Raw genomic sequence first — 23,439 nt, forward strand, 5'->3', positions numbered from 1 at the left:
ATGGATTATAACCAGAAGTATAAAATTAATATCCATGAGGGAATTAAAAGCAAAAGTGAATTACTGGGACCTTATGAAGATCAAAAGCTTCTGCACAGCAAAGGAAACAACCAACAAAACTAAAAGGCAACCAACGGAATGGGAAAAGATATTTGCAAATGACATATCAGACAAAGGGCTAGTATCCAAAATCTATAAAGAGCTCACCAAACTCCACACCCGAAAAGCAAATAACCCAGTGAAGAAATGGGCAGAAAACATGAATAGACACTTCTCTAAAGAAGACATCCGGATGGCCAACAGGCACATGAAAAGATGTTCAGCGTCGCTCCTTATCAGGGAAATACAAATCAAAACCACACTCAGATATCACCTCACGCCAGTCAGAGTGGCCAAAATGAACAAATCAGGAGACTATAGATGCTGGAGAGGATGTGGAGAAACGGGAACCCTCTTGCACTGTTGGTGGGAATGCAAATTGGTGCAGCCGCTCTGGAAAGCAGTGTGGAGGTTCCTCAGAAAATTAAAAATAGACCTACCCTATGACCCAGCAATAGCACTGCTAGGAATTTATCCAAGGAACACAGGAGTACTGATGCATAGGGGCACTTGTACCCCAATGTTCATAGCAGCACTCTCAACAATAGCCAAATTATGGAAAGAGCCTAAATGTCCATCAACTGATGAATGGATAAAGAAATTGTGGTTTATATACACAATGGAGTACTACGTGGCAATGAGAAAAAATGAAATATGGCCTTTTGTAGCAACGTGGATGGAACTGGAGAGTGTGATGCTAAGTGAAATAAGCCATACAGAGAAAGACAGATACCATATGGTTTCACTCTTATGTGGATCCTGAGAAACTTAAGAGAAACCCATGGGGGAGGGGAACAAAAAAAAAAAAAAAAAAAAGAGGTTAGAGTGGGAGAGAGCCAAAGCATAAGAGACTGTTGAGAACTGAGAACAAACTAAGGGTTGATGGGGGGTGGGAGGGAGGAGAGGGTGGGTGATGGGTATTGAGGAGGGCACCTTTTGGGATGAGCACTGGGTGTTGTATGGAAACCAATTTGACAATAAATTTCATATATAAATAAAAAAAAAAAAAAAAAGGAAAAAAAAAAAATATCCATGAGTCCGTATTGAAACATTTTTTGTAAAATAGATACTTGGAAGAAAAGAGATAAATTTCTTATGTGGAATAATTTTTAATAATTTATGCAGATATTCTGCCCTCAAGGAGGTGGAGTTTAACCCTGTAACCCTTAAGTGTACATTCTACATACTGACTTCATTTTTTTTAAATTTTTTTTTTTTTTTATTTTTTATTATATGAAATTTATTGTCAAAATGGTTTCCATACAACACCCAGTGCTCATCCCAGTGCCCTCCTCAATACCTATCACCCACCTCCCCTCCCTCCCACCCCCCATCAACGTCAGTTCTCAGTTTTTAAGAGTCTCTTATGCTTTGGCTCTCTCCCACTCTAACCTCTTTTTTTTTTTCCTTGCCCTCCCCCATGGGTTTCTGTTAAGTTTCTCAGGATCCACATAAGAGTGAAAACATATGGTATCTGTCTTTCTCTGTATGGCTTATTTCCCTTAGCATAACACTCTCCAGTTCCATCCATGTTGCTACAAAGGGCCATATTTCATTCTTTCTCATTGCCACATCATACTGACTTCATTTTAAACAGTATGGTATGAAAAAGGAGAAAAAATAAACTTGAGGTGTGGAAACCTGGAAAATAGTGCTTTAGTCAGAAGATCAAAGTAAACATCTATAGTATTAAGTCACAGTGATCATATGCACTCATGATATGCTGTGATGAAATGGCACTTTTTCTCTGTGGTTCTCTTTCCCAAAACCTATAACCCTTCTAATTATGGAAAAAAAAAAAAGAATCAGACAAATTTCAGAGAAAACCTAAAATTAAATAAATAAATAAATAATCTTCTTCATGTTTATTGTAAAAACTCTAGTACGTCTACATGCCAAAAGTGCAAGCCAATGTTATGGTTCCTGTATTAATTTCATAACTATTCCCTGTATTATTGGAAGCTTAACTGTTTAAAAAGTCCCATAAAAATCTAATTTGGCAGTGTTGAGGGGCTCTATATGTTTAGAATTAGAAAGCTTTAACATAGTACCCCAGTTATGGCTGTATTTTTGATTACCTAAAGTACCTACACTGTAAAACTACTGTATATAATACACTTCTGGTTACTTTCTAAAGCATTAAAATATTTTGGAATATAATTTATGTTAATAGAATTTTGAAGCCCTTCACTTGTATTTGCTTAAAATCAATGAGTTGTTACTGTCTGGGTGATAATTTGGACATATTCTTGTATATAGATTATTTCTAATAGATGAAACAATTTATTACTATATTACACTATTTTTTATTTTCTTTACTGTTCAAAATAACGTGATTTTTTATACTAGTACCATTTATTTCCTTTTATGTCAACATTTTCCCCAAAATGATTTAGCACCGTTTAAGCATTTATACTTCAGGTTAGGTTGCTCAGTTTAGTTATATGCTTTAAGGAAAAATATTTTTTAAATAATATTTTATAAAATGCATTTTCCTTTGTTCCATAAATTATTTAAACCTTGTTCTAACATTTCTAGAAACTGAATGTTATTTAAATGTGTAAACTTTAAACTTCGTTTGAATGTGTATTCACAGCATATTTGTATCACTTCTCAAGTGATATTTTATAACACATTTTGTTTTTCTGTGACGTCATTAGAGATAACATTTCTCCTACCTATATTATATTTAATGCTATGATTATGTGTATTTTGACAAGAAATATGTTTTTGCTCAGGAATAACGATTTGTTTAAAAAATAAAAACACTTTAACTGACTTAGATATCCATCAAAATTTATTTCACTGATGAATACTACTCTCACATTTTCTTAAGTCTTTCATCCTTATACTTCAGATGATTTGTCAAGTCTTTATAGGGGTTACCATTCATGCCGTCAACATGTGAACTCATAGAAGTAGGGTCTTAATTGCTAATTCTTCCCTGAATTGTTTAGGTTTGAATCCAGCTTTAAGTACCCCATTGTAAGTCATTTCCTAAGAGCCCACATTGACACACCATGCTCAACAGAAAAATGAGATCTTTAGGGCTTAATATTACTGTTTGAAACATACTAGTTTAAATTCCATTTAAAGAATAAAATAAGGATTAAAGATCATTGCTCTATCCATATGAAACGTGTTAAGTCAAAGGTTTCATCCTCTTGAGCTCTAATCAAAATATTTAGTGGTGTCCAGGAAATTAATTTTCATCCTTCCTGAAAATATTTTCATGCTCAAAGCTTAAAATCAATTGAATGATGCCAGTAAGCCATTTTGAAAACTCTGCTTAGAGAGACTCAATATGTTTCATTTTTAAAACAGCAGAGATTTTTAAGCATAGTTAAAAAATACAGATACAATTCTGTCTCAAAGATACCTTAAACTCAATTATTCTTTTGTAGGCACAATAATGCTTCCTAACCTCCAGTTTGTCCACAACCTAATTTCTGGGAGTTGTGACTATGTTACCTTACACTGTGAAAGAACTTTGCAGATGTGATTATGTTGATGACATTGATATGGGGAGATTACTCTGGATTCATCCAGATGGGTCCAATGTAATCGCATGAATACTTAAAAGCTGAGAAGCTTTTCTGACTATGGTATGATTATGGAGAAATGGACAGAGAGATGCAATGTTGCTAGCTTTGAAGATAGAGGAAGGGGATCACCATGGAATATAAGGTGTCGCTTAAAAATTGTAAAGTTCATGGAAATGGATTCTGCACTAGAGCCTCCAGAAAGGAACATGGCCCTGTCAGTACCTTGACTTTAGCCTACTATGACTTGTGCTGAACTTTTAACCCACAAGACTTTCAAAAATAAATTTGCATTGTGTTAGGACATGCAGTTTATATAATGTTTTAAATCACTAGTAGTAAAGTACCACACAGCCCAAAATAGGATTTATGTCTCTACATCAAACTGCATCCTTTCATACCGTTCTTTTCCTTATCAAGGGTATTTCTATATATTTGATATTTATTTCCTCCACTATCTTGTAAACTTCATGAGGGCATGACCAATTTGATCAACAGTTTTCCCTAGATGACCTTGTGTAAGTCACACAGTATTGCACAGACCTCATTTGCCTTATCAATATATCTTATCTGTGTGAAATCATGAGCCTGAAAATAAAAGTTTCTTTAAAACCTAAGCTATTTGTTTACCTATTAGGGAAATTTACTGAGGTAAGAATGTATATTTCTGTATTTCTCCCTATTCCCTACTCCTTCTCATTTCCAAGCGTATACCCATGCCTTCTGCATTTATGTTAGGCATTTTTGGCAGAGCAGAAAGCAGTAGTTGCCTGGAGTTTTTCTTCCTGATTTTTGTAGAAATCTAAACTTACCAAGGGGGGTGTTCTGGAATATATTCTTGTACTTCCAAGGGCAACAGGATAGGGAAAGAATAAAATTTCCAGAGATAACAGAGAAGTAAAAAATTGAGAAGGGGGATAGAGGTGATGGGAGAGAGAGACTAATGTACACATACTGTGGCACATATTTGGGGGAGCATAACACTTGGGAGGAAACAGAGGGATGACTGTGTGATGTGTCTTCAGAGGCTGAATTGTGGGCACTGAAGTCCAGAAGTCGGCCAGGAAATGACAGAGCTTATAGCCTAGATGGTTTTACAGACTGTACAATGGACATCTCAGTAGGAGCCAAGGTGGACTACTATCCAGCACAGATTCTTCCTTGTTACCATGGCTCTATGTCAAATACTACAACTTTAGGAGAATCTCGGTTAACAGATTGAATATCTCACCCATCTGGCAGAACAAGGACTCAGAATTAGAATTAAACTGATATCAAGAAAATAACAATATATCTAAGACACCTGAGCAGCTGTATTAAAAATCTATATTAAATGGAGGATTGCTACATACTGGCTATGAAGTATTTCAGCACTCAACTTGCATATCTATAAGTGATAACTCTGATGAAATATATTGTAATGACCTCATTTTCCTCTAAAAAGATGACTAAAATATATCTAAGGATCCGGTCAACTAAACTAGACTATAGAAGGTCACCTGGGTGGCACAGTAGACTGAGTGCTGGACTCTTAATATCAGCTCAGGTCATGATTCCAGGGTCGTGAGATCGAGCCCTGCATCAGGCTCTGCGCTGAGTGTGGAGACTGCTTAAGATTCTCAGTCTCTCTCTCTCTCTAGCTTTCTTTCTCTCTCTCTCTCTCTCTCTCTCTCTCTCTCTCATTTTCTCTTTCCCTCTGCTTCTCTCCCCTGCTGGTGCTCTCTCTTTAAAATAACTATCTAACTAACTAACTAAATAACATAGACAATAGGAAACTACTACATATAGTAAAGAGTTAAGGAATGAGATTTTGAATAAGCAGGATGCTAGAGTCAGGTAAACTTGTAAATGTAGGTAATAATTGTGAATGAAATAAAACACTTATTGGAGAGAATAAAGAAATAGCAACTGTAGTAGCTGTATCCCATTCACTTTGAGGGCAGGAACTAGGATCTGGGTTAGCTGGATTGTGTTAAATACTTTGAAGAAAATGTTATTAATAATGTGTAAATCAGGTTCTTAGGGAGATGGATAAAATAAAGGAGACACATAAGGTAGGACTTTCATAGAGAAGTATTGCTACTCTCTAAACATTTCAGAAAAAAATTACTGAATTTAGTAAATAAAAATTTTTGTGATAGTATATATATATATTATTTTTTAAAAACTGAAGCAATATTTAGAAATATTTAATTTTAAAGGAAAAAAATTAAAAGCTCTCTGTGGTAGCACACCAGCAAAGATATTAGCCTGTAATGATTTCTCCTTCCAAATTGATTTTTATGTATTCATGCTTCATAGCTTCCGTTGTTGCCTGAGATATCCAATTCTAGTTGATTACCCACTATCAAAAAGTGTTTTCCAATAATTCCCATATGATCTAAACTTTCATTAACTTCAAATATAGTTTTTATTCTTGAATGTTGCCCTTTAAAAAAGAGTTGTCCAATTCATCTCCTTCATAACTTTGAGAAGCATATTCTTCTGATTCTCCCTATCCACTGCCACTTCTGAATGAAAAGCCCTAAAGAGTTTCCAGGAGCATAACACTTGGCTATTTATTCAGGGATGGCAGGTGTTTCTTGTGATGGTCTGGGTTCATATCCTTATGATTCACTCCAAATATGAGCATTTCCAGGGAACTTACGGGAAGCATTCAAACTAGGGTCTGTTCTAAGGAGTGTCCTTGTAATATATTAAATAAAAAAAAGTAGAAGGTCGGTGGTGTAGTTTTAGTTCAATGACCACAGCCTAACTTAGCAGGAGGCAGGATTATGATTTGCTGAACTCAAATCATTCTCCTACCAGTTACGAAGAAACCCATGACTGAGTACCAGAGCAAATAAACAACGTTTGTCATTTTATTACAACTGTCACCAAAAAGCTTTGAGAAGGCTATCACAATCATTGGTAGCCACAGTTAAGTGATATAATACAGGAATAAATTGACATGTCACATAAAAAAAATCCCTGTAGGGAAACTCAATAAACTAATTTTCTGGGGCACTTGCCTTCTGGCTGGGAAGACATTATTATACTCAATTGTAAAATGGGGGTACGTAATGAATTATGCTTCTAAATATTTATTTTAATTTGTGTAGTGTATACCAAGTGAATGACGTTAGGCAGTATATAGATGATGGAACAGATATAGATTACTGGTAATATCCTGGAACTCTTTCTGATGAGAATGAAAATATGTTCACAGCAGAGGGGGCAACATTGAGTAAAATGGTACATAGAATATTTCTGCTAATTAGGAGCTAATACCTAATTCTAGGTATTTCTGCCAACGTAAACCTTTCCTAAAATTTTCTTCACCATTAATTTCTTGCTAAATCTCCTTATTTACTAGTCTTTAATTAAACTATGCCATTTTTTTAATTATCTAGATTTCTTAAGCTGGCAATTGTTATAATACACATTTGTAGACTGGTGCTCATATTCAGCTCTGCCACAGTGGACGAACAAATGTTGAAAATAGGTACCTGTTCTTTCCACCGACCCTCACATGTCTCTCACCAGCAGTCACAGTTCCCCAGATGCACTGCATCTTTTCACATGCATCCGGCAACCCTTCGGGACTCTACATCCGAGTGCTCTGGCATTACACGGCATCTAAAGAATATATCGCTGTTTCAAATAAACTTCAGTAGGGGCATAACTCTAAATGCCTTGCTTTAGTGAAATCCACTGGATGAAAAATAAAAGTGAATGGACATAAAAAGGTAATTCCTGGATTGTGTACTAAACATTTCTATGTATTCAGATAAATCTGCTCCTTTAAATTTTTTGCTCCAGAGTCTTTCACCAAGAATTATAATTCTCAAAATAGTCTGACTTCCTGTACTCCCACTTTAAGCACTAGGCTGTATAATAACAAGTAAATTATGACTCTTCTGTGTAATCATGCCTAATTTTTTGCATGAAACATTTTATTTTGAAAAGCCATTTCCTTTAAGACAGAACTCAGAAAATGCACACTTAATACTACATCCAGTTTGACAACAACAAAAAATCAAAGACCTTTTTCATATATTGGAAATCCCTTTAAAATTGTAAGCATGATATAAATGTCCATGTGCATATTTGTATATATATTTCTTTTTTTTTAAATTTTTTTTCAACGTTTATTTATTTTTGGGACAGAGAGAGACAGAGCATGAACGGGCGAGGGGCAGAGAGAGAGGGAGACACAGAATCGGAAACAGGCTCCAGGCTCCGAGCCATCAGCCCAGAGCCGGACGCGGGGCTCGAACTCACGGACCGCGAGATCGTGACCTGGCTGAAGTCGGACGCTTAACCGACTGCGCCACCCAGGCGCCCCTGTATATATATTTCTTATCAACATTCTCTTCCATGTGCTAATAGCTTTGCAAAATCTTGTATATTTTCACTCTCCTCAAATCTCCAACAGCCTCCACTCCTCACCTTCTAGTGATTAATTTCATTTTAATGTCACTGAAACTTCGACATTTTGTCACAATCAAATGTACCAATGTTCTGTCTATAGTTGTTTCATTCCTGTCCCATTTCCACTCACCAGAATTCTTGGCACAGGTCTTCCTTAAAGATCTTCCTTTTCCACTCACATGCAGTGATCAGACCTCCAAAACTCAGTACACAATGACAATAGATACTGATATATTTTTAATGGGTGAATTCTTTAGATGTAAGTAACGGTAGTTCAGGTAGTACAGTACTAAGTCAGTGCAGTCTCTTTGATATTATTTTCTTGAGCCAAAAGTAAAGAAAAATGAAGCCAGTGCATCGTTCTGGAAATGTCTCTAGTGTTTCTTAAAAACCTCTTCCTAATGTGACCAGAATTAAATACATAAACACACACACACACACACCTCTCTCAAAATGCATACTTTCTTTTTTAAAAAAAAATTTTTTGCATTTATTTATTTTTGAGAGACAGAGAGAGACAGTGTGAACAGGAGAGGGGCAGAGAGAGAGGGAGACACAGAATCAGAAGCAGGCTCCAGGCTCTGAGCTGTCAGCACAGAGCCCGATGTGATGAAGGGCTTGAACTCATGAACCGTGAGATCATGACCTGAGCCAAAGTCAGATGCTTAACCGACTGAGCCACCCAGTCGCCCCTCAAAATGCATACTTTCTGTAAACAGAAACAAACCAGCAAAGAAAACACACACATACACCCCCCCCCTCCACACACACACACACACACCAAGCTTTTGGGGTCAATCTGCCAGTCTAAACTAAAATCATCATTTGGAAAAAAAATGTTAAAATATATTTACACTAAAAAATTGTCATATACATTTCATTACTGGAAACAGAACATGCCCCTCTTTCTTCGGAGTTATCTAAAATATGATAGATGGACTTGACTTATATTTAAATGTATTCACAAAAGTATTTTTAATGGAATAGTGGTATAACTCCCCAAAGGCAAATCCATCTTTCCCTCTAAAATATATGCCACACTTCATGATGAAGATGATAATGAAGATCATGCTACAAGGATAGCTGATATTCTCTAAAATGGTTAACTTTATTACCTCCAAATACTTAAGTATAGCTATTGAGTAATCTTATGAAGTTACACAGTGTAGCATGATATTCAATAAATAACTATAAGTAGATTTATAAATTAACAGTATGATAAGCAAAATATAGACCAATTAGATAAACAATCATAGATTAAATACACATAAAAGCTCTGTGAAATTTCTCCCAGACCTGTATCCTTATTTCACCCCTTTCTGTATTACCATTTCCTCAGTATTTGCTTTGATTTCTAAATATTTTATTCACAAATAGTCTTTGGTTAAATTAAAAACATCACAAAAGGAAACTTTCTCTAGATAATAAATTATGTCCCTAATTATAAGGAAAATATAGATGTCACTACAATTAGACAATTTCATCCAACAGTTCATGTTGAACAATTTCTGTAAGCCCATAAGCCACATAACTTTTATAATATTACTTGATATCTAAGCTTCTGAACTAAATTAATACTCAAACTGAAAACTCATTCTTTTCACAATAAGAATTCACCTGTGCAAGGTTAACCAGGGGCTGGGATAATATTTATTACCTGTAGTTTCAAAATCATATTACTTTATAGATATCACTCAACTATTTTATATAATTCCTAGCCACTTTTGGAAAAAGTATTTTTTTTGTTTCATGAATGTAATAAAACATTATTTGTAATCACGTATATTTTTAAAGTTCCATTGCAGTTGAGAGGCTAATGCAGAACTATTTTTCATGAATAAAATACTGAGTAGCAGATATTATTATTTTTTTCCAGAAACCATTATCCCCCTAACAGTTGCAGTCACAAATGAGTTTGAGGTTTTCCCTCTCCCTCTTTTTTCTATTCAGAGTAGGGAAGCCAATTGAAATTTTAAGGGTAAATTATAGATAGTTTAACAAGCCCATTTTTGTAGCCTATTCTTGTTGCTAGTGATTGGTTTAGTATGGGCATGTGATATCATCCTCGCCAATGAGATAAATAAAAGCATCTGTTGAGAGATTGTTTGAAATTGTTCCTTTAGTCTTACAAGGTTCAAAAGAGGTAATTCCTCTTTGTCTGATGGACATTGTCATATCTGTATTTTATGTGTATAACTGTATCTGTGATCTTGTGGTTATAGGAGCTGCAACCTAAGGATAAATGTAACCTGTTGAAGGTGGCAGGATGGAAAGAAGGTGATAATTTGGGACCATGATGATGTGATTGTGTTGTTAAATTAATCAATTCTGGAGCATACTTTTTCTTGAATCTTATTATATGAAAATGAATACTTCCTTATTATTTGAGCCTGTGGAGTTGGAGTTTTCTTGTTTTTGCAGTCAAAACATTAGAATAGGTATATTAATGTCTTCATTCCAAATTTCACATTTTATTTTCAATCCCTATATACACTGCTCCTCTGAGTTTTAAAAATATGGCATAATAAATTCTATATATGAATATATAACCAATAAAAGCAACTACTTCCAATTTATATTCAAAGATTCAGATTCACCATACCAGAATATAAATTAAAACTATTTACATATATGTATATAGAGGTATCTGGGTGGCTCAGTTGGCTAAGCTCCTGGCTCTTGATTTCACCTCAGGTCATGATCTGACATTCCTAAGTTCCAGCCCCACATCGGGCTCTGTGATGTCAGCACAGAGCCTTCTTGGAATTCTCTCTCTCCCTCTCTCTCTGCCCCTCCCCTGCTATTGTGTGCATGATCTTTCTCACAAAATAAATAAGTAAACAAAAAAATATAATAACATTATATATAATAATCATATGCAGGTATGTGTAATAATTTAGGAATAATTTTTAAAATACTATGAGGAATAATGCAAATTTAGTCAATGACACTATAAACTACAAAAATATATTTGAATTTCTTCCAAATATCTTGCACAGAGTATATACAGTTAACCAAAAAAAGCAAAAGCAACTTGTTTATCAAAGAAATGTGTATTTTGTTTCTGTCTTTGAGAGGTCTCACATTTGTAAGGATGTGAGAGGATCAGTTGCAGCCAATTCATGATATTTAGTATAAATATTTAGTAATTTTCAATAAATAGTACCCATTTATTCCTAAGACATTATATATAGTCTTACATATATAGTAGTGGTTAAATGATCTACGTTAAATGCAGCTCTGCAATTCAAACTCATTGACTTTGGACTGAAGGCTCATTACTTAAATCTTCTAAGGTTCATATTTCTTATTTCTGAGATTGATAGAACAATATTCCTATATCTTAATTGGCTTTTATGATATCTAAATGATAATTAACATTTAGTACACAAAGGATATATAATATGCAATAAATATAAGTTATTCTGGGATGCATAATGGCTCTTCAGTTATAAATTTGGTCTTTTGTCATTTTTTTCATGTGATCATCATAATAAAAATAAAAATCCTTCCTACAGACTTTTAATTTCTGATTTCTTTTTCATATGTAAACCCATGTCGTGAATTTAGTTTGTGTGTCTAGTAAACTATTTTGCTTCCGTATAAAATGGGTTCTAGTACAGAGAAAATCTTCTATACCCACAAAATATTATCATTCACATTTAAATGCCAAGGATTCATAAAATATTCTGTGAAAGATATAATTTAGATGTTTTGAAATTTTAAGTGTTGAACAGTGCAAATACAAACACTTTTAAATTGTGATGTTAGACACCAGATGAGAATTTGACCTTCAGTCAATTTTCTGTTACTTTTCTCTTGGAAACATAGAAGTAGAGCATTTCTTATGGTAAAACTGACCACTATTAGGAACATTGCATCTGGAATAAAAGAATCATAAATACCTGGTAGGAAGCCATAGTTTTGAACAATCCTGATTGCAGTGACTCTTGCAACTGGCCTGTCCACTGAAACCTGAAAAAAACAGCAGTGGAATTGTTACAAGAGATATTAACTCCTGTAAGGAATGAGTATTAACCCAGGGTGACTTCTGTACCTCCCCAGTGTCAGTTTCCTTTCATTCCCTCATCTATGACCAGATGACCTATTATCTGAAGAACCAAAGCAAATAGCTTGTGTTTTCTGTGAATCTCCTGTCAAACATGCCTATGACATCCTGTGAGTCTACATGTTTAGTGAGCCCTAAGAAAACTCCCACGGGCATTTCAGTGTGATATGACAGATATGTTCCTTTAAAAAATTCACAACTGGTTATTTCTTTACCAGAAATCTTAAAAACATCTCCAACACGAAAAGAGAATTTCCAATGACATAAATGCTATTAGATATATCATATTAGATACTATATATTCCTAAATTATCTTGGTAGGAACTGAAGAAAGACAAACAGAACAAAGAGGGAGACTTTTACTTCCAGTTAAGTGATGTAATGTTATAAGAGATTGCTTCCCCTTATAAAAACAAAGAAACAAAAAAAAAGTGAAAATAAACCAAATAGATTACCTAATTATAGTAACTTTTTAAACCCATCAGAAGGCTGATGATGAAATTAATTAGAAAAATACAAATGAATTTTATTCAAAATATTAAGGCCAACTTTTGGAGAGAAGGGTCTTATGGCTGTTTTCACTGGTAAAGTGGTGGGAGAAGAAGGAATCCTGTGCAACTAGAGCTACAGAGCAGGTCTGCAACCACCTCCAAGTCTTTCCCATTAATCTCCAATGAATATATAAGTTATATGCTGAAAGCTAGGCCAGGGTATGGAAGCTGAGAGACCAGCACATGGGGCACATGGGACTTTTCTAAGTATACAAACTGTATCCTCAAATACTGGGGACGGGTGAGCAAGACAAAGAGAGATCAAGCAAGGGCAGGTATCAAAAGGCTAAGAGAATTCCCCAACATTCCTTAAAACTGGACATAAATGTATAAAACAAAAGAGATCTCCAGAGATTTCTTATTTCCCTCTTAAAATATGAGAAGCTAGTGGTGAACTGAATCTATCAACCCGTCAGAAGAAAGGAATACTGTCTATTAACCTGTCAGAAGAAAGGAAATACTTCTTTTTAAAATTTATTACAAGGGCACCTGGGTGGCTCAGCCAGCTAAGTGTCCAACTTCAGCTATGGTCATGATCTCATGGATCATGAGTTCGAGCCCTATATCAGGCTCTGTGCTGACAGCTCAGAGCCTGTTTCAAATTCTGTGTCTCCCTCTCTCTCTGCCCCTCCCCCATTCACACATGCTCTCTCACTTTCTCTCAAAAGTAAATAAACATTAAAAAAAATTAAAAATAAAGAAAAATAAAATTTATTCCAGAACTTACTGATATTTTATGTACAATACCTAGCATATCATAAAATTTTTTAAGTCCCATGAAGAGTCCGGAAAATAGGACCTAAGATGAGGAAAGTAAACAGGCAGTAGAAATAAACCTAGAGATGACCCTCATATTGTAATTTTCAGACAGGGAACTTAGAATAAATGTAAAATTATACAAAAGTTTCCTGGAAAGGTGTATGCAGTAGTCAAGTTTCCCCAGAGAAACAGAACAATGAATGATATATATCTATAACAAATATATGTTGATTTAATAAATACTAATTTGTATGTACACAATTACTACATACATATCTCAAAGGAGATAAAAAAAGAGGAGATTTGTTATAGGAATTTGCTCACATGGTTATGGAGACCAAGAAGTCCCATAATATGCCATCCACAAGTTGGAGAATGAGGAAAGACTGTGGCATGATTCTGCCAGAATTTGAAAGTCTGAGAATTAGGGAGCTACTGGTGTAAGTCCCAGAATTTGAAGGCCAGAAAACCAGGGGCTCTAATGTCCAAGGGCATGAGGAGATGGAAGTCCCAGGTCAAGGAGAGAGAGAGACAATTTATCCTTCATTTGCCTTTTTATTCTATTTAGGCCCTTAATGATTTGGATGATGCTCATCCACATTGGTGAAGGCAGATATTCTTTACTCAGTCTACTGATTCGAGTAGTATCTAGTATCTACAGAAACACTCTCACAGACACACCCAGAAACAATGTTTTAGTAGCTAACTAGAGCATCCCTTAGCTTAGTCAAACTGACACATAAAATTAACCACCACATATTACACTATGCATAAACAAGATGAAAATTTCAGCAGAAACTATGAAAACCAAAATAAAAATGTCAAAAATAAATATATGAATACACTGTAAAAAATGATCTTCGAGTGGTTATTAATCTTCTTTTGGACTCAACAGAGGAAAGATCAATGACCCTAAAAATAGTAACAGCTGAAACATAAAGATAACGAAAAGTGAAAAAGTATGACAGACTATCTGGAAATATAAGGAACAATATTATGCATGTGTGTGGTTATTGAAATACAAGATAAAGGGGAGAGAGAAAAAAGGACAGAATGTAGAATGTTGTTTGAAAAAGGGACAAAGGTTTTCCAAAGTACACGAAAAATATTACAGAGATCCAAGAAGATTAACTTACCTTGAACAGAATTAAAGTAAATAAAATCAGAGGTTCCAGGTAGTCAGTTGGTTAAGCATCCAACTCTTGATTTCGGCTTGGGTCATGATCTCTGGGTCACGAGATTGAGTCTCCATGGGGTTCCACACTGAATGTAGAGCTTGCTTAAGATTCTCTCACTCCCTCTGTCTCTGCCCCTCCCCTCCTCTCTCTCTTTCTAAATAAATAAATAAATAAATAAATGTAAATAAAATCAGATGAGGTACATCATTCTATCTACTCAAAAGCGAAAACAGAGAAAATATTAAAAACATCCAGAGTCCAGGAAAAGACACATTACATACAGGGAAACAATAATAAAGATGATGAATATTTCTCATCAAAAATAATGAAGGCCAGAAAACAAAAGAAAAGACTTTAAAGTGTTCTAAAATGGGGGAAAAATTAAACAATTTTACCCACAATTCTCTCTAGGGAGAAGCATCATGTAGATATGAAGACAAAATAACAATATTTTCAGAGAGACTAAAGCTAAGAGGTTTCACCTCCAAAAGATCTGCACAAGAAATACTGAAAGTTCTTCAAACTGAGGAATGTGATTACAGATAGAACTTTGACTGCAGGAAACAAATAAAAAGTAAATATCTAGATAATCATGAAGAACCTTCTAAAAGTTAACTTATGCACAAAATCATAACTTTAAATGTGTGTGTACATATGCACATATGTGTGTGTGTATATATATGTATATATAGGTATATATATATGTGTATATAGATATGTATATATGTATACATATATATACACACACACATTTACATATACATTTTTGTATATGTATACACATTACTATTTTAAGGAAATAACATGTGGGATTATTATGTAGAAAAACAATGATAGATAAGAGCTCAATGAGGAGAGTAAATGGAACTCTACTATTATAAGGTTCTTAGAGTGTTCATAAAGTCAGTCTAGTAACATTACTTGAAAATAGACAAGTTAAAATGCATACTGGAATTGTTAGGGCAATTTCTAGAATAATCTAAATATCTTTAAAAAATTTATAGAAGACTTAATTGAAATACTAAAAAAAAAAATTAATGAACAAAAAAGAAGGCAGAATATAAGAAATAAAAAAGAACAGATAGAAAAAAATAGGTGACACCTGACAACATAGATTTAACTTCAGGCATATAAACACTTACATTATGTGTAAATGGACCAAACACTTCCATTTAAAGACAGATTATCAGATTGGATTAAAATATTAGGTGCTATTTAAAATAAATAATTTTTTTTAGGTTTAGTTATTTTGAGAGAAACAGAGACAGAGAGTGAGCAAGCACAGCGGGGGAGGGGCAGAGAGCTAGAGAGTCCCAAGCAGGCTCTGTGCTGTCAGGGCAGCGCCCAATGCAGGGCTTGATCCCACTAAGCATGATATCCTGACCTGAGCCAAATCAAGAGTCTGCTGCTTAGCCTACTGAGCCACCCAGGCACCCCTAGAAAAAACAGTTCTAAATTATGAAAACAGACCAGTTGAAAGTATAATAATAGAAAACTACATTCTATGCAAACAGTAAACATAAGAAAACTGGTGTGAATATATTAATGCTAAATTGAGTAGACTTGAAGGCAAAGAGATACACTAGAAATAAAGATATTTTGTAAGAGATGTAATTAAATTTTGTCAAAAAGTCATAACTACATTATATATGTATATATGAAATATAAATAAGTAAATAAAGAACTTCAACATATAGAAAGATGCAATTGACAGAAATACAGGAATAAAAAAAAATCCACAATTATAGTTGAGAATTTAAAAAAGAACAAGAGGGGTACTGGGTGGCTCAGTTGGTTGGGCATCCGATTTCAGCTCAGGTCATGATCTCACAGTTCGTGAGTTCAAGTCCAGTGTCGGGCTCTGTGCTGACAGCTCAGAGCCTGGGGACTGCTTGGATTCTGTGTCTGTCTCTCATTGCCCCTCCCCATTCACTCTCTGTCTCTCTGTCTCTGTTTCTCTCTCTCTCTGTCATAAATAAACATTAAAAATTTTTAAAAAGCTTGGGGCACCTGGGTGGCTCAGTCAGTTGAGCATCCGACTTGGGCTCAGGTCATGATCTCACGGTTCGTGGGTTGGAGCCCTGCATGGGGCTCTGTGCTGACAGCTCAGAGCCTGGAGCCTGCTTCAGATTCTGTCTCTCTCTCTCCCTCTCTCTGCCCCTCCCCCACTCATGCTCTGTCTCTCTCTGTCTCAAAAATAAATAAACATTAAAAAAATTTTAAAAAGCTTAAAAAATAAAAAGAATGAAATATGGTTATTACACCGCCCAAAATCTTCAGTTTGGTAAAAGAAGTAATACATATCAACTCAACATCAATTTACCTCAGAATATGATAGTGCTAAGCTAGAGTTACAGAGTTTCTGTCTGGAGGAGACAGAAATAAAGTAAAAATCTGAATTAAATTTAAGTTGGATGGATGTGAGGATGAGTGTTCTAGATAAAGACAGTATTGGCCTTAGCAAAAACACAGGGTAAAAAAAAAAATCAGAATGCATTTGCAGCTTTACTACTACTGTGATCTGCAAAGAGAACAGAACATGTGATAAGGAGTGAAATTAGAGGTGAAAAACATATTGTAAACAAATATATCAATTTATTAAGGAACCACACATGTATACATTTATTCTGCATGAATATGACAATTATAACTTGCAAATTTCTTCCACCTCAAAAATAATAAACAATGTTCTATGTTTATGCTAAATCAAATTGAAAACATAAAAAGGACACAAAATTATGTTAGGCAATACATTAGAAATGAAAATCTACTTCCTAGAGTCCATACTAATATGACACTTCAAGAGATCTTTTTAGACCACTGAAATAAATTTCTCCTGTAGAGCTAGAAATGATGGTGAACCGATTACCAGGTGTTTTCATATTTTGTCAAGTCCTCTGTATTCATCTGTGAAACAACTTATGTTTCCAAATTATTGATGTTAACAAGTAACTTGACTTAATCAGAGTTTAAAGAACTGTGAAAATCAGCAAATGAGCCCTGCTAACATAAGACTATAAACTAGAAAAAAATTGCCAAATATTTTTTTTTTAATCTGGAAGATAGAGTAACAAGACAGTTAAAGGTGATTTATAATTCCTCATTTCTCAAGCAAGAGAGGGATTTTCCAAAAAAAAAAAAAAAAATTCTTGTATAACTGAGTATCACATCCAAAGGATTTAGTCATATGAAAACAACAGCAGGAACCTATAGTGACTGAGGTCATATTCACCACAGGGGTACAGGGGAGGTGAAGCTTAAGGGGGGGGCAATCTGTATTCAACTCATTATCATCATCATCATCATCATCATCATTATTCAGTCTTAACCTCCAATCCGGAGAAGAGTAATAGTAATGAGAGAAAGATAGTGAGAGAGGTGTTAGCTCCAACTGAGAGATTGTAGATTATGTGACTTTCCTGTAGGCATTTTTTTTTTATCTCCTAAACAATAACGACTATACATAAAGATGCCAACGAAGCAGAAGACAAAACACACTTGGTAACAGGACGTTAGATTCTGTAAATCCATTTGGAAGCTGTGGCTTAACTCAGTTCCTCTTCCTTCACTCATACAATCCTTAAATCAACCTCAGCTTGACTATGACAGCCCCTTCAGAAAATGAGTAGTATTTACAAAGCATTCAGTAGAGCCTTTATGAACGTGTTTTTACAAAGGGAGGTAAGCAAAATTAGAAGACATTTGATAAATACATAATCTATGCCTATGACAAACATGTCCTCTACTGGGTATATATAGAAGTGTGTAAGATGTGATAAAGATTCTCATGTGCTATAGGGATATCACTACTGTGGGCATTTGATAATTCTTGGAGGTTTTTCGTGGACTAATCAATTTAATATCATTGTGGTGTTTTAATAAATATTGACAGAGAACAGAGGCGTGTCAATGCCAGACTATCCAGATGGCACTAAGTAAACATACAATCTATGTCAGTGGCATAAGAAAATAAAACAAAAATGTATTTCCTACCTACCTTGTGCTCTGCTCTTCATATGTTACTTCAAGTTATTATTACAACATTTTATGAGTTAGAGGTTATTTCTATTGTATCAATAAGGGGATTGAGAAATAAGGATTTACTTGTCCTGTTTAAGACCACACGACTTGTAAGTGGATAAACCAGGATTTGAAACTAACATAAATGAGTGTCTAAAACCATTATTATAGCTTGGAATGGAATTTTCTGATTATTTCAGGCTTGAGGAAGACTCAAGAGATACACTTAACTGTATAGTTGTTATGGTGAGGATTGTGCCATTTGCCAAGGTAGAGCATGGAGGAGGAATAGTAAATGTCAGGATAAAAAAAATCAAGTTTGGGGGCGCCTGGGTGGCGCAGTCGGTTAAGCGTCCGACTTCAGCCAGGTCACGATCTCGCGGTCTGTGAGTTCGAGCCCCGCGTCGGGCTCTGGGCTGATGGCTGGGAGCCTGGAGCCTGTTTCCGATTCTGTGTCTCCCTCTCTCTCTGCCCCTCCCCCGTTCATGCTCTGTCTCTCTCTGTCCCAAAAAAAATAAATAAACGTTGAAAAAAAAATAAAAAAAAAATAAAAAAAATCAAGTTTGTATATATAGCAAGCTTGAGATTTTCAGAGTTCAAAAGTGAAGACTGCTGGAAGTATATTGGAAATATATGTATTACATTTAGGAAATATGTTATCAGAACTTCTAGAAGGCAATTAGTTAATATTAATATATTAATATACTTTGGTACATGGCTGATGTAGACCTTATGGAAGTTGGTGAGAATGTCAATAAACAGGAAGAATAACATAATGGGCTTAGAACACAAGGACAGGAAATTCAAAATAATGTATAGTTTGGTCAAAAAGGAATCTAGAAAATTCAGTACTGGAGAATGCAGTACCACAAAACATACCAAAAGTTAGAAGTTAAGGGCTATTAATATCTGTCACATGTTATCAAAAGTTCAAGTGTGTGAGATTTTTAAAAAAAGTATCATTGAATTGGTTTTCTTGAACAAGTAAGAGGAATGTCAAACAAATAAATATACAATTAATTTTAGTGTTCCTGAATTTCAAGGCTAAATGTATTGAAGCGGGTTGATTTAATTTGCAGATTAAAAAAAGTCAATGCAAAAGAGAGAAAGGCTAGGGATGGTAGAGGTCATATAAGTCATCAACCCAAAGAAAATATCTTCACCTGTTTGAGTCATGGCTCTGATTACACCAGAGTTGTGAAGAGTGCTCATTTGTTAGAGTCTATAGGACTTTTAAGACTCGTACAAAGTTGGCTCTAACTGAAATTAACTATTTCCAGAGAAAATAGTTTGCTCTTAGAGGTAGTTGTGAGTAAATGAATCCGTGATTCATGAGATGACAGAGGCATCTGTTTGAATCTAGTGTTGCTCTTTCAAACGGAAACAAATATGACTTCTCATAAAGATATAGTTTTAAAAAGTCACATGACATTAGTATAGAAGGTTGTGTGTGTTTATTAAATGGTTATTTATTTGATATAGTAGGTTGGAAAAATAATTAAAAACTGGAAAGTTTGTCAGAAGATAATCAATTGAAAACTTTCTCAAGTTTGAAAGAAGCTGACAATTGAGAAAGTGTCTCTTGACTATGTTCCTGTGTGTCACCACATCATTTTCTAGGCTGTGGTTACATTTTTCTGAAAACATGCCACTTCTTAAAGGAGTCACTCCCTGGGAAATTTCACCTGCTGGCTTAGATGCTCTCTGCAAAGGAGGGATGAAGCTCTTTTTTACCTTTATTTACCACAGTGTGTCTCAACATTTTTTTTTTTGTCACCCTCCACAAAGAGACTTTTGAAATATTTTTTTTTCTAATCGCCCCCATGAACTGTCAATATCACAAATATACTATTTTTTATGTGCTGTATAAATGTCTGTGTGTTATACATTTGAAAAATAATATTCCTTTTTGCCCTTATCCAAGAGCAATTTTTGGCCCTTCAGGAGTGATTTCGTGCCATTAAGAATTCATGATGTGACTCATACGATAACCAATGTGTGATGCCTTGGTGCTCGTGAGTCATTAAGAAGGCTTTAAAATTAATCAGTACTCATAACAGTTTTGTTTTTAAGGAGCCAGGTCAGATGCTATCTTGAGCATAGTATGACATATAAAATCAGGAAAACAAACTTTAGCATAGCCCCCTCAACATTTGGAAGTGTTGGTTTAAAAACTTCTTGTATGTGATGCATCATTGTGAAATGCAAAGTGTTAGGAAATGTAATCATACTTACAGGAGTTTAAACATAGAATGAGATGTATTTTTTTTATAAACATAAGATCTAAGGTAAAATAAGCAAATTATTTGTTCAAAAATACTTATTGCACACTGGACATTCAGTTGGAGCTAAAATGGAAACAGGCTGATCTCAAGGAGACTATCTGCTAAAGACTGAAAGAGCAGCCCAAATCAGGTTAGTAAAGGTCAAGTTCAAACATAGAGCAAACTATAAGGATTTAAATTGAAAATGCCCACAGGCAGACCAGCTGGCACAGGGGACAATTGGCAGGCTATAACAAGTCTATAGGCATGGCAGATTCTGGATCCCGAGGTGCCAGAAGTGAAGAGAAGCAGGCATAAAATCTGTTCCACATAAGAAAGCAGTTGGCAAATGTCAAATGAGAGAAGTAACTAGTGACAATTTCAACAAGGCAGGCTGGGTTACATCCAGGTGAGAGAGAGAGAGAGAGAGAGAGAAAGAGAGAGAGAGTGTGTGTGTGGTGTTTGTTTGTTAGGAGGAAGGGAAGATTACGGAGAAAACTGCTACTAGCATAAGAGATAAATAAATGAAGACACGGCTTGAAGAATAGCGCAGTCAGATACCCAGGCACACGAATCTGGGTTAATAGAAGCAGAGACCTGAAGGAAAGGAGTTTAAGCATTAGATGTCTACAAACTAATGCTACATAAGAAAAGACAAAGGAGACATGTGGCACTTAGCACCAGTGTAACAACCACTGATACAAGACCAGAGACTACCTTCCTTTACCTCTTGTTTTATGCTTCTTATCATTAAGCATCTGAAAGGTGGCAAATAACAGATCATCCAAAGGCAGAGAGTTGATGGTAGCCATTACTTTAAGAGAAGACTTTGCTGGGCGTCCCGAATTCTAATTCCCTTTATCATTCTATCATGTCAGATCCCAACAATCAATCACTCCTTTTGTTTTCTCTGCAAATGCTCTCAAATTAAGCAATAGTGTTAGAAACAAAACAAATGAATTATGTTGGCATATAACTCTAAGTATCAGGTTCAAATGGACTAATTTCCCCATGTATGACAAGCTCACTAATTTCAGTACCATCCCAAATATAAACCTAGAGTTAGAAATCTATTTTATATACTCCACAGTACACAGTATGTTATGGTTTTTGTAAAAATAATCCCACTTCTGTTAAATGTTTTATGTTTGTCTTCTCTAATAGATGTCAGCTACTTGAGAACAGGGACAACACCTCTCTGGTTTACAGCTCCTGGTCCAGAGCCTGCAACATGTAAGTAATTATCTGTGACATGACAGAGTGCGTACAAGTAGAAGAGAACAATATTGGAGGAGTGAGAAGGAAAGATGGGGAAAATAAAGTGGGAGGGAGGGTGAAACAAAAAGTATTTCTTTCCCTCAGAGTATAGAGAAGTTTCATTTTTTTTTCCCTTAGAACTTGTAATTTAGTGGGATGATTTTTACTTTTCCTACTAAATAAATACTGGTAGTAAAATATTTATCCTAGGAGTGCCTGCATGGCTGTTGGTTAAGTGTCCAACTTTGGCTCAGGTCATCATCTCGGGCTTTGTGAGTTTGAACCCCCAATTGGGCTCTGTGCTGACAGCTCAGAGCCTGGAGCCTGCTTCAGATTCTGTGTCTCCCTCTGTCTCTCTGCCCCTCCTCCACTCATGCTCAGTCTGTCTCTTTCTCTCACAAAATAAATAAACATCAATTTTTTTTTAATATTTATCTTAGGAGAGCCTGGGTGGCCCAGTCAGTTAAGCATCTGACTCTTGATTATGGCTCAGGTTGTGATCTCACAGTTCGTGGTTTTGAGCCCCATGTTGGTCTCTGTGCTGACAGTGTGGAGCCTGCTTAGGATTCTCTCTTTCCCTCTTTCTCTTCCCCTTTTCTGTTTGTCCACTCTTTCTCTCCCCCTCCAAATAAATAAATAAACTCAAAGAATATATAAAATAAAATAAATGTGTATCCTAATTTCTGTTTTATATATTCTAAATGTCTATTGCAAGACTTACATTACAAAGAACTATTTTTTTAATAGCATTAATGAATGGGGGAAATACTATTTAATTATTTGAGAGTCAAAGAAAACATTTGGCCAGATGTTATTTTTTTCTTCCCGATTATATAAATTTTAAGAAACGTCTCCAAGTATATAACAATTTAATAAATATAAGAAGCTTCCCAATATGTAGAGCCATTATAAAAAATAAACACCTAATGGAGAAATATCAATAGAGTAATAATATTCTGTAGGACCATAAACGTAATCCCATTTTATAAGGCTGCTCCATGTTTTAATTAAACTCTTATAGAGTGTTGTAAAGTGTCTTTATTTCTATAAAGAAAACTTAATAGGCTCTTATAGGATATGTCATGTTTGGTTTTTTTTTTTTTTAATTTTTTTTTTCAACATTTATTTATTTTTGGGACAGAGAGAGACAGAGCATGAACGGGGGAGGGGCAGAGAGAGAGGGAGATACAGAATCGGAAACAGGCTCCAGGCTCTGAGCCATCAGCCCAGAGCCTGACGCGGGTCTCGAACTCACGGACCGCGAGATCGTGACCTGGCTGAAGTCGG

General features: G+C 35.2%; 1 long non-coding RNA gene across 1 annotated transcript in view; it reads left to right on the forward strand.

Annotated features, from left to right (window-relative positions):
* The window catches only part of LOC147579986 (uncharacterized), a 31,078-nt gene extending 8,907 nt beyond the window's left edge, over positions 1-22,171 (forward strand). Inside the window, exon 3 of the long non-coding RNA XR_015251859.1 lies at positions 22,060-22,171. This is a non-coding gene — a long non-coding RNA (uncharacterized LOC147579986). The remainder of the gene's footprint in view (positions 1-22,059) is intronic.
* The last annotated feature ends 1,268 nt before the right edge of the window (positions 22,172-23,439 follow it).

The sequence above is a fragment of the Puma concolor genome, chromosome B3, assembly GCF_028749965.1.
Source record: "Puma concolor isolate L17-30 chromosome B3, mPumCon1.1.hap2, whole genome shotgun sequence".
In the NCBI taxonomy this organism is placed as follows: domain Eukaryota; kingdom Metazoa; phylum Chordata; class Mammalia; order Carnivora; family Felidae; genus Puma; species Puma concolor.